Raw genomic sequence first — 13,178 nt, forward strand, 5'->3', positions numbered from 1 at the left:
TTTGTGGTGAGTGACAGACTAATGAAGACCATAGCTACTTCTGAAAGTGCCTACTGAAGATGGCAGAGGGGAAAGAATTAAAGTCTGTTTTCCTTAAAGAGGGTGATAGGTGCATATAGGAGTGATTTAGAAACATTGAGACAGGGTAACATCATAGTTAGGAACGTGGGCTCTAGAGCTGGATAGGTTTGGGTTTGAATCCTGGCTCTACTGCTTAGATGTGTGACACGTATGTTAGTTATTTTTTGCTGTGTAATAAATTGCCCTAACACCTATTAGCTTAAAAGAACAGCCATTTATTATGTTACGATGAATGGCAGGAATTCAGGAGTGGCTCAGTCCCAAGCAGTTCTGTCTCTGGGTCTCTTATGTAACTAGATTCAGGATGTTGACTGGGGCAGTGGTCATCTGAGGCTTGGCTGGGGCCAGAGGATCCACCTGGAGGGTCAGCCCTATGGAGGCTTCAGTTCCTTCCATTCCCACAGGGTCTGCTCAAGGCATTACAGAAAGAGCAAGTGCTAACTTCTCTAAGCCTCCATGTCCTAATCTGTAGAATAAGGGAAATAGTACTTCAAGGGGTTATGGTGGAGACTGAATTTTATACAGGTGTTTAGCGCACCATCTGACTCATGATAAACTCTGACTTAACATTTTTATTATTGTTGTCATCATCTAGGTATAATTCCTATCATGTTTAAATGGGCCTCTGGGTATCTTTGATTCTCATTTTTTCCTCTTTGCCATCAGCAGTCCTCCCATTCCTTTGAATTCCACACTCTTTCTGCCCACAATTAGAACCCATCAGAATGGCAATACCCTCAGACAGATGGAGCCCTACTGAGACTCAGTTGGCTGCCAGAACACGGAAGGATCTGGGTAACTTAACACCAAACATTGGCAGTGTTCTTAAAGCAAAGAGAAAAAAAAATGTTTCTGCCAAAGAGTTTTTGGTCAGGGAACTAATGCTAGAGTTTGAGAAAAAGAAGCAAAGGGCAAAAAGAAAAAAGTGATGGAAGGTTGTAGAACATGGATTCTCTTATTAAATAGAGAATACTTCTCTTCATTATATCCCTTTAGGAGGCTGGTGAGACCTTTGGCCCATCTTCCTGGAACAAGGCTCATGTGTACACATCCAAGTTTGCCTAGAATTTTGAGAGGTCCCCAGTCTCCTCCGTCCACTCCAGGTTAATCAACTCAATCTATATAACAAGAGCAAGAGGACAGTTAAGGCCAACATATTATGTCAAATGTTAATGCCTATTTTTACTGGAAAGTGAGCAGCAATTTGGTTTTCCTCTGTGCATGTCAAACAATCATTTATACCCCCACACATATTAGACTTTTGGTGGTTTTGACAATTTACTTGCTATTCCAGCTTTCTGAATGATACCAGCGACCCATAATTTGTTTTTCTCGGCCATGATGTAATCATTAAGTTGCCATAATGAAGATTGAAGGTTTAATAATGGAAAGTGTTACAAATTTCAATTTAATCATTCCTAAATTGATTAGCGACTTTCCCCAAATGCCTGGCCACGGAAAAACAGAGGGCTAAGAGAGACAAAGTGCTCCGGTCCGAGTTTGATAAATGGTGCTTTGGTGCAGCTGTAATTGAGTTATTGAATTTACTCATCTTCCAAATGATGTTTGCATTGTCTCAGCCATATGTGTGGAGGGCCAGAGAAAGGTCATTAGAAGCTTCAGACGGAGGGCATATATAGGTTACAGTGGTTTTGAGCAGCACAGTTAGTCAATTAAAAGAAACACCCAGCAAGGTGTCCCATAGCCTCCTGCCACCGAGCGGTCAGTGGGGAAATCCCAAAGGCCTGTTTAAAAGGGTCTGAAGATTCTGTAAGTAAATGTCTACTCTTGGCCTCGGGCTATTTAGCCCCTGACAAATGATGTGGTTGAGCCCCTGCAGGCAGATATGAAGGGAAGGACACCTAGAAACAAATCCAGCCTGGCAGCTCTAACAAAGCCAGGACTGAAGTAATTAAATAACAGCACCGGGCTAGCTCACCAGCGTGGAGCTCTGCGCTGTTTTCTGCATTGCTTTACTAAAATGCCAGGTGTGAACTTTTTATCTTTCACGTAGATTTTACTTCACAACCACATCTGAAAGATAGGAAATCAGTGTTACACTTTAGTTCAAGGAATTTTTGAGAAAAGTCTTTGTTCTTGGGTTCCCCCTACCATAGGCCTCTAATGTAGCCCTGCCTTTGCCCATGTGCCAGATGAGTGTGAACATTAATGCCCCTTATGTTTTAATGATTAGTAATTAGTCTTCCTTTTTTCTCCTGTTTATATCGCTGTTCCACGGTATGGTTTTAATCTAAGGTGTGATTTTTACAATCTACTAGAATTCACATGAATAAACATTTGAACCCTAAGTGGCTAAAGCCAGGAGGCCACTTTGCCCATGACCTAGAAAACTGAGAGATCTGGAAGGAGGGAGAAGCCAGTGGCAGAGAGCAAGGGAGTCCTAGTCCTCTGTGCTGACTGTGGCCCAGGTGGCAGGATGAGGGCTCCAGGAAGACGTGGCACTGGGCCTAAACATGCATATGGCAGACACCACTCAGTTGATAAGCCACCTCAGAAAACCCAGTTTTCTTTACGTTCATAAAAATACAAATACTGCCGGGCATTGTGGTGTGTTCCTGTACTCCCAACTACTCAGGAGGCTGAGGCAGGAGGGTAGCTAGAGTCCAGGAGTTTGAGGTTTCTGTAAGCTTGGCTGATACCATGGCAGCAGAGTGAGACTCTGTCTCAAAACAAAAAACTTCAACACCCCCCCCCCCACACACACACAAATACTCTAGAAACCCCTGGATTAATGTGTTACATGTACCTACCAGATTTTTTTCCAGGTTGCAATAATAAAATACCACAAATTGGGTTAGCCACAAAAGAAAAATGTATTGTCTCAAGGTACTAAAGGCTCAAAGTCCAAAATCAGGGTGTTGTCAGAGCCGTGGTCCCTCTGACAATTGTGGGGAATCCTTCCTGTGTCTTCCTAGCCTCAGAATAGTTTGCTGGCAGCGTTTGGCTTTCTTTGCCTGAAGATTCATCTCTTTAATCCTGTCTTCACATGGCACTCACTGCATCTCTTCACATGGTCTTCCCTCTGTGTGTCTGGTGCTAGTACAAATAACCCCTTTTTGTAAGGACACAGGTCCTTAGGATTAGAGTCCACCCTAATGACCTCAATTTTACAATTGCCTCTATAAGAACCCTATTTCCAAATAGGATCATATTCTGAGATTCTGGCAGTTAGGCCTTCATGCCTTTTGTTCAGCAGGGAATGAAAGAGACACCCATTTCAACACATTACAGACATTAAGTTTAAAAATTGCAAAACAAAGTTTAAAGTCTTTTTTTTAATTGCCTGAGTCCATTTGTAATGCATTTCTCCCAGATATTCCATGAAAGCTTAATTGTCCAGATGTTTAAGGAGAAAAGAAAGAACAGCAGGTTCTTTAGTGGATCCCAAAAGTGACCGTTCGGATGATTGACTCAGCGGGTCTTTGGGTCCTGAGTTCAGGCTCAAGTTAACCATTTCACATGGCTTCCAGCTCTAAGTTATAGTCCCCACTCTAACCCTGGCTGGCTTCTCTGGATAGACATGCATTGTTTCTGGAAGGATTTGTCGAAGAGCATATGCGTCATCTCCCTCCCATTCAAGAGTGGCATCTGTAGCATCTGCTGGGCAGTGGGTGGGATGGAACATCACAGGCTTTGCAGATCTACAGCCCTTGATTCAAATCCTGCTGCCTCCTCTTATTAGCTAAGTCACCTTGATCATGTTATTTAGCTTCCCAGGCCTTTGTTTCTCCTCCATAAAAATTAGAGGTGAAGCTCAAATGAGATGGTCAGAACAAAGTGCTTAGCGTGTAACACTAAGCATCATAAAAAGTTAGTTCCTCAAGCAGCCCATCCTGTATATAGTCCCAGAGCATGCTGGTATAAATTTAATAATCACAAACACTATACTTAAAGTGTACAAAGCAGTTCCACTTATTACATTTAATTTATCATTTATTGACAGGCACTATTAAAAATATAAAAAGGGTTTCTTTTCAGTTATTCACAATTGGTGACCATAACTATGAATTTTCCTATGTTCAATATTTTAATTATTTTTTTAGCCAAAAGTCATAGTAATCTCAAGCTGGTTTCATACCCCAATGCCCTGGTTCTCACCTGAAGGAGATTTTGCTGCCAAGAGACATTTGATGATGTCTAGAGATATTTGGGGTTGTCACAACTGGGGAAGGGGTACAGGGGGCCTCTGTCTGGTGGGTACATGCCAGGGCTACTGCTAAACAGTGAATGAGGCACAGTACATTGAACTACCCACTTTCGTATGGAATTGTCTGGCCCAAGATGTCAGTAGTTCTTGAGGTTTTTTTTGTTTGTTTGTTTGTTTGTTTTTGCCAGGGCTGGGTTTGAACCCACCACCTCCGGCATATGGAACCAGCGCCTTACTCCTTTGAGCCACAGGCGCTGCCCCAGATGTCAGTAGTTCTGAAGTTGAGAAATATTGCTTTAAGCCACCAAGGTACTTTCATGGGGAAACGCTCGCCTTCAGTCAGTGTATCCACTCAGAAAATGGGTGCCACATAAATAGCACTGGGTTTTTTTCATTCCCACTCTGTAAAGAAAACTATTTAAATCAGAAGTAATACTTTCTAATGTTATGTAAGAAAAAAAAAAGCCTACAGCTTAGGTCAATAATGTTTGATGAATACCTAGCCTTGGGGTATTGTGTTGTTGATGAATGACAGCTGTGGACAAACCTGGCCCTCAGGTCAGGCTTTAAACAAGAAATGGCCACAGCTCTCGGGCTGACCTCTACGTGTACAGTGACTGTAATGAGTGAATTTCAGAGCTGGCCACAGAGTAGAGCCATCCCTAAGAGCACTGCTACCCTGGCTTGATGGAAGACTCAAAATATAAAAAGGCTGGTAGCTGGAGTTGGTCAGATCTCATTCATACTAAAGTGCTGAATCTATTTTTTTAAAGAAAGAAAATAGATATTTGGTAGACTGAGAATGTCCAGTAATCATAACCATCATCATACTAGTAAGAGGGGCCAGTATTACTTAACACCTATTAAATGTTGGGCCTGAGCCATAAGTTGATGTGCTGCTTCTTTGATTCTCCCAGCAGCTCTTTTGAGGGAGATGCTAATTATCGTATTTTATAGGTGCAGAAACTGAGGCTGTGAGATTAAGTTAAAAGCCCCAATTTATTCATCTGGTAAGTAGCAGAATGCAGGTTAAACCCAGGATTGCTGGCTTCAGATCTTCAACTTAACTTTGGGGGCCCTTTTGTATCCATCAGCACAGTAGCGGGGTTTGGGGGAGGGGGTGCTTTTAATAATTAAAGAACGTTGCCTATAGTTGTGTTTATGTAAAGCAAATTAAGCACCTGATTTCAATCTGTCCCTCCCCCATGACACCTCTTATGTATAATCAATCTTGGAAAAGTTGGTTTTCCTTTTATACAGCCGTGAAGATAAGGGTATGTGTTTGCCAAACTTCAGGCATTCACGTACCGTCTTCACAGTCTTTCCAAAGACATGTACTCATCACTGTCCTTTCCAAATGTGTTTTGGTTGACTTTAAAAAAACATAAAGTGACGTGGAGGAGCAGAGGGTGGAAAATACTTAACACAAATTTATTTTATAGCTCTAGAAGCCAGAGTCAAAGTGTATTACTGGGCTGTATCAACATGTCAACTGGCTACACTGTTTTCTGGAGGCTCTAGAAAAAATCTGTGTCTTTGCCTTCCCCGGCTTCTGGAGGTTGGCCACATTCCTTGGCTTACAGCCCCCTCCTTATCAAAGCCAGCAGAGTTACCTCTCTCTGACCCTGCTTCTCTTGTCACAGCTTCCTCTGACCCTCCTCTCTCCCTTCCTCTTTAATTTGTCTTTTATTGTGGTAAAATGCACATAACATAAAATTTTCCATCTTAACTATTTTTAGGTATACTGTTCAGTTGTGTTAACTGTATTCATATTGTTGTGCAACCAATCTTTGAATTGTTTTGGCTTGCAAAAAAATGAAATTCTGCATCCAATAAACAAGTTCCAGTTCCTTCCTCCTTCCCCTAGTCTCTGGCAACCTGCTACTATCTGCTTTTGTGAATTTGACTACTCTAGATACCTCATGTAAGTGGAATCATACAGTACTTGTCTTTTTTGGTGACTGGCATATTTCCCTTAGTATGAGCAACTATATTTTCAATGAAAATGCTAACTTCTGGAAATGGAAAATTAGCAATGCTTGCTAATGAACAGAGGGAATAACCATAAAAATGAGTGCAGGGAAAATAGCCCCTTATTAGATGCCAGCTGGAGTTCTACCGTGTGACTCTCCGAGGTTCTTAGCTCCCTTTAAGATTAGCACCAAAACTGAGACTCACTGATAATCCAGAGGAGGGCAGGACATGTGACAAAGCCAAACTCTCTTACTGGGTGATTCAGCGTTAATTCAAGGCCTGTCTGTCCCTGTGCTACTTAAAAACAGCTCAAGTGCTACTGAGAGTCAGTGCTTAGAATATCCAGGCAGGAAAGAAGAAATGGCAGGAACAGCAAACAAGCAAATAAAGCAGAAAAACAAATATTGGTCCTCTTTAGCATTTGAGAGTGTGTGGTACCGAGTACCCTGAAACAAAAAATTGGCTCTGCCACCCAGCGACTTCCTTCATCTGGGTAGGTTCCAGTTGATTGTCAATTATATGTCACTAGGTGGTACAAAAGGCAGTTTAATTCCCCATGCAAATTAGGACTTTACCTGACTCTGTGCCTTTACTGCAAGTACATGGGGCTTGGAAGCTGCTCGTTAATCCCTTGGTGTAATGCCCTTGGGATCACCAACCTGAAAGTGAATCTCCATTTCCTGTACCATCCCTGCAGCTGGGGTCAGATGGAACATCAAATCGGGGCTGACAACAGTCCCTAGACTATGGCTAGAGACAATAAATTGTGGGTATCTTAGCAGCAGATCCAGGACAAACTCCTGGGGACCCATTTCTGTCCCTCTTTAGAATCTACCCAAATGTCCTACCGAGGAAGAATGAAATGGTCCATCACTTAATATGCTCAAGTGGAAAGGGGACAGAAATACCTCCTCTGCTCCTCCTGGAAAATTTACAGACTGTCCTGCTTAGTGTTTTATGTACCAGAATAACAGTCTTGCTTCCATTCCTTAGTTAAAACAGAATTCAGAGACCTCACTGGGGGCGTGTGATGAAGCAGCCCCTCTTGGCCCTCCATCAGAGCAATTTGGCCCTCCCTAAAAATTCATTCTAGAGTTTCTGTGTATTTAGGGAGGGAGTGAAAATAAACCCAGAATCGTCCTATGCGTCTTTGATGATTTCTCCTCACGCACATTCCCAGGCCAGTCTTGCCCTAAACTTAATCGACTCTCTAAGAATTCCCTCCTGGGCTTGAATCTTTGTGCCCTGAATGCCCTAGGCATGAGCTGTCATCCGTGAAGCCTGACGTTCAGGTGACGTTTCAGCCACCATCTCATCACCAACCCTTGGAATCCTGTCCACCCTGAGTGTCTAGTCTAACCTTTTGTTGTTATTAATTGCCTTTTGGTTAAGCACAGGGATTTAAGAGCCCCCCCAAACAACTCCAGGGGCCTATCCTTCCTCCTTTACTCTCTCTAGTCCCATCCAGCAATAACGGCATTTGCTTGGGGGGAGAGAAGGAACTTTTGTTGGTCATTGCAGGTAGGATGCCATATGTCAAATTTGTAAAATCTTGTTAACATTGTGTTTTCTTCACTAGAGAATTACCCTCTAGTAGGGGAAAATGGAACTGCCAATTACAGCAGGCTCCTGCTGTGAATAAACTGGTGTTATATTCCCAGACATCAGACTGTGCAAGGAGAGAGCCCCCAATTGCCTTTTCCTTTCTTGCCTGATAGACAAAGCTTTAGAGTAAAGCATAATTAGCTTGACTGACAATCAGGAAAATACAATCTTCAGTATCTGTTTTTATTTTAAGGCCTTCTTGTTGTGGATGCATATTCCACAGCCATGCTGCAGTTCATTCCTCGATGCAGAATCCAATCAATTGGAAGGGCCAGAATTTGTTTAAAACATTCAGTTGGTGTTTCAAAAGGAAGATAAATGAATCTACCTAGTGACCGAAGAAACTTAACGGTATATCAGACTGTAACTATTAAAAGAGACACTATAAATCCCTGTGGCAGCAGAGCTAATAAATTTTTTTAAGCTGACTCCTTTGGGGGGAATTTGGATCCTCTCTAAGTTCTTAATTTTATTGGGGCAGAGATATTGGGAAAAGAAAATCGTTTCTCTGGCACTAAACACAAATAATGTACAACAATAATCATGACTTCCCTGTGGCCATTTTCTGATCCACAGGCCAGGTTACCTTCATCATTGTAGGGTGGCAGGGTCTCGTTCATCAACTCTGTCCCTTCAGAGGTTTCCCTTATGAAATTAGAAAGGGATGTTTTGTGCTTTGTTTGGTTTTATTTTTTTTTTTTGTTTTGTTTTGTTTTGGTGGGTTTTTTTTTTTTTTTCATTTTTGGTTTTGTTTCTAAATCCTCTTCTTAAGTTCTGCTGGCTGGAAACAGGTAACATGGTGGCTGCTGGACCTACATCCTCTGCCTCTGTCTATGGAAGGCAGTTGTTACAGAAAGAAGATGATTGATCCACGATAAAGGGAAGGAGACATATAGAAAAAGAAAAAGAAGGGAGACTCAGATTCAAAATGCAAAAACTATGAAATACAGTAGAAGGCACATTTTGTCAGGCATGAGTCAGGGCTCTGAGGATAAAGTGGCAGATTTGACACCAACTCTGCTGTGAATGTTTCCATACTGGCATAGGAAAGATGATGGCTGCTCTATGCCAATCTAATTCCAGGGGTCCTCAAACTTTTTAAACAGGGGGCCAATTCACTGTCCCTCAGACTGTTGGAGGGCCAGACCGCGGGCCCTGGGACAAGTCGGCTGCTAAGCAGGACAGGCAGCGGTGGCAAAAACACCCAGCAGGCCAGGTAAACATCCTAGGCGGGCTGCATGTGGCCCACAGGCCATAGTTTGAGGACACCTGATTTTAGACTCATGGTATTACAGGTAATCAATCTAGAGAACTTAGCATTGAAACTTAAATCGAGGGAAGAGTATTCAGAAATTCAGCAGGACAGATGGTCAGGGAGACATTAGTTAAAGGTTACAAAATTTCAGTTAGATAAGTTCAAGAGATCTGTTGTAACATAGTGTAAGTTTGACTACACAAGGGACTGTAACAAACTGGTCAACACACAGAGGTGGTCAACGTAAGGAACTAGGCCTTAGTACATGTGGTGTACGTCGGAGCTATTAAAGTTAGGTCAACTTAGAGAGGTGGTCAGCTATGGAGGTTCTACTATAATGGTGTTCCCGGAAAAGTTCTGAGAAAGTAAATTTTAATTGTTCTCACCACAAAATGACAACTATGTAAGGTAAAGCATATGTTAGTTTGATCTAGCCATTCCATAATGATATATATTTCAAAACAACTTGAACATGGTAAATATATACAGTTTTATCTTTCAATTAAGAAAATATTAGGACAGAATCTAGGTTCCCTATTAAAACAAAGAACACCCTTTTCTAAGTTATAAATCTTCTTACAACAAATGTATAAATATGGAGTTGTTTTTTTTTTTTTTTATTTTGGAGACAGAGTCTCACTGTTGCCCTCGGTAGAGTACCATGTTGTCACAGCTCACAGCAACCTCTACCTCTTGGGCTTAAGTGATTCTCTTGCCTTAGCTTCCCAAGTAGCTGGGACTACAGCCACTCGCCACAACGCCTGGCTATTTTTTTTGTTGTTGCAGTTGTCATTGTTGTCCAGCAGGCCCGGGCTGGGTTCAAACCCACTACCCTGGGTGTATGTGGCTGGTGCTCTAGACAGGTGCTGCTGAGCTACAGACACTTTTTACAGAAGAATATCTGTAGTAAGTAGCAGCTCATGACTGATAAAATAGTTCCTGGTGCTGCTCCTGTCTCGGGTCATCTCAGGGACAAAAGCCTCTCGATACCGAACAACCAGGCAGCTCCCAAATAGTATGTCACAGAAATAGCATCATCTGTTGGAGAGACAGAGCTCTCTGCTTCATGCATTTGGGGCCCTTTCCTACTTAAGTCTGGCAGAGGAAGGATGGGCCCAGCTGGAGGTCACAGTGCAGTGAGCCCCAGGAGAACAGGAATCCCACCATTGCTCCCCCAGTTAGGACGATCACCTCTTTTGGAAGCTTTGTCTTTTCACATGTGTGCCAATTTTACTTGCAATGCCGAAACTCTGTCCCGACATCTCTTTCCTCTTCTTTTCTGTCAGTGGTGGTCCCACAGTAAGTCCTCATCTATTAGACTGACCAAAAGTGATGGTGTATTCACAGGATCAAGAGCATGAGTTTGGAAGCGAGACAGACCTGGGTGTGAATCCTGACTTTGGGATTCATAATGCTTAGTTCCAATAAGCCTCCTTTTCTCATTTGTATTAATACAAGTGTGGCCAATCATACGGCAAACAATGATTGAAAAAGTTAAATGTATAACGTGTGCAGAGAGTTTCAGGTGGTCCCCAGTGTCTGGCAGTGGCCACTTACAGTAAGGATGGCTGTTAACTGAGAGAATGGGGGCAACCCCCTTCTGGCACATGCAGAGAGGGGGAGATGCAGAATCCACATGGAAGGCTGTGACTTCTCTCAATGTCACATTTATACCCAAATTAAAGTCTTTCAAACTAACTTCTTGCCACCTTATACAGTATGAAGAAAACTTCTAGACCTTAAATGGAATCAAGTTTCTTTTTATAGGTTCACAAACTATATAACCTTCTAGTGACAAGATTATGATTTTATACCTCTAGAGCAAAATTACCATTCAGATCATTCTGGGCTGATTACCCTTGACTTCCTACTGCAAACCTTCCCAATCAGAAATGCAAGCATAAAGAATAGCGTCGTTGCAAACACATAATCTATTTGACATCTTGCTTTTTATATAATTGAAAGAACACGTATGCCAATTTATGCTCAGGCAAAAATGATAGACGCTATCGATGCAAAATATGAAAGATGATCTAATTTTTTTCCTCTCACTAATGAATATTGAGCAAATACACAAAAGCATTTCAGGATCGGGGGATATATGAGATTCTATGTATTTATTTTCTTCATTACTCTAGCCACAATGTCACCCAAGAGTATCTGGAATATGACAACCAGGCAATTAAAGACAATTCTGTGCTGGCGCTGGCCTTGCCAGAGTGAATCATGACCCTTTCTCTGGCCGCCCCATGGCTGAACTCCTGTCCTTGGGGAACCTCAGGCTGTGGGTGACTTGGCAATTGCTGCAACATGTACTTTTTTATGTACGCATGACACGTCTGTGATATGATACATCTGCTGACCCACAGAACGACCCGAGTGGTTTAATATTGTCTCCAGGTCTCGTTTTTAAAAGAAAAAAAAATCAATCTATATGAAAAGTTTTGTGTTTCACGTTGAGATTATCATAAGAACTTTATTGTTGGAGGGTGCAGACGGGGAAGACGGTGTCTCCAAACTGTTGAAGAAGCAGACTACCCGTTGTTAACATGAGCGCATTTGTGGGGACCAGTGCCTAGTATATTTATTCATGAGATGAGTTCCACTAACGCAGATCTCTCTGGTGTTTGTTTAATTAAATGGGAAGAGTGTCCAGATGATTCCTTTCAAGGTTTCTGAGGTCTTCAAATTCACATCTCTCCCAAATTTATACATCTTCCTCAATTATCTGCAAAATTGACTTAAGAATGCTATGAAATGCTAAATAAAATGAAATAAAATGAAAACATACATGTGTAGCTTAGGTCTGACTAATGGCTAGCTCTTTTCAAGCCTGGCTCCTTTCCCTGAAATAAATGATAGGGTTTAGAGATTTTCAACTGTTTCCTAACATGATAGGATGAGGCATGGTGCTGGTCTCTGTCCGTTCATTCCAGTCTGTCTGACACACACTGGAATGAGTAACAGCCAACGTAAAGAAGTCCCTGTGTTCCTGCCTAATCCAGGGACAAGACTGTGTTACACTCATTACATCCATTTACTGGATAAAAATAAATATTATTAGTTTGTTTCTTTGATCAGTTTCTTATTTAAGAAATCTTACCAAGAGTACATTCATGTCACAGCAGCATGCCTTTGCATTTAAAAATGACAAAATAAAGACAATGATTGGGCTGCATTTGCCAGATATCTAATTTGCTCCCTGTGGAGAATTTTCAAATTTCTTAGTTTATAAGAAACCTATCGTTTTCAGCGGATTGTCAAGATGAATCAGGATTCGAGGCCTCAGATTGTTGGTCATGTTTATTTTGATCTTAATGACTCAGACAGATGAGGGGCCAGGTGGCTCGTTGATTGGGTCTGGAGTAACCTTCAGCCATCATGATGAAAGCTCATGCCCGCGGAGGACACAACTCATAATGCAGGCGCCGGGCAGCCCTGGAGAGAATTCGTGGGTCATTATTTGTGCAGCCAGCATTCTCTCACCTATTGATATTTTTTTCAGTGATAAGATTCTTTTGCTCAGATTTTCTTTGCAATTAATTCTCAAAATCAATGAACTTTTAGTTGCATAAAACAACAACCAATACCATTGCACCATACAGTGTGTATGTGAGAATTCTGGTAACAGTGGAATCTACTAATCTTCTGTAAACAGTGTCATCTATGTATTTCACTTGAGAGGAGATGGGCATTTCGCTCTGGTGGAAAGGTTTGCATGGACTTCCACAGACAGCTGTCTGGATGTGACTCCTGCCTGCCACAAAGGCAGCTGGGTGAGCTGGGGCATGTTGCTTAACTGCTCTGAGTCTCCAGTGTCCCATCTATAAAGTGAGAATAAAGAGTGCTTGGCTCATAAGGCTGTGTTGAGATCTAGGAGGCCTCACGGGTCAGGTTTATGCCATTGTGCCTAGTATGTAATAGATTTTCAGTAAGTGCTAGTTTGTCATCAAAACTTCAAATGAGGCTCGGTGCCCGTAGCACAGTGGTTAAAGCACCAGCCACATACACCCAGGCTGGTGGGTTTGAACCCGACCCAGGCCAGTTAAACAACAATGGCAACTGCAACAAAAACATGGCCAGGGTTGTGGCAGG

The 13,178-nt window shown here is 42.1% G+C and overlaps 1 protein-coding gene across 2 annotated transcripts in view; it reads left to right on the forward strand.

Moving 5' to 3' along the window:
- Window positions 1–13,178, forward strand: part of PDZRN3 (PDZ domain containing ring finger 3) — a 235,080-nt gene that overhangs the window by 152,067 nt on the left and 69,835 nt on the right. The gene's annotated exons all lie outside the window — the stretch shown is intronic.

Source organism: Otolemur garnettii, unplaced genomic scaffold (assembly GCF_000181295.1).
Source record: "Otolemur garnettii isolate 467f Iridium unplaced genomic scaffold, OtoGar3 scaffold00015, whole genome shotgun sequence".
Taxonomy (NCBI): Eukaryota; Metazoa; Chordata; class Mammalia; order Primates; family Galagidae; genus Otolemur; species Otolemur garnettii.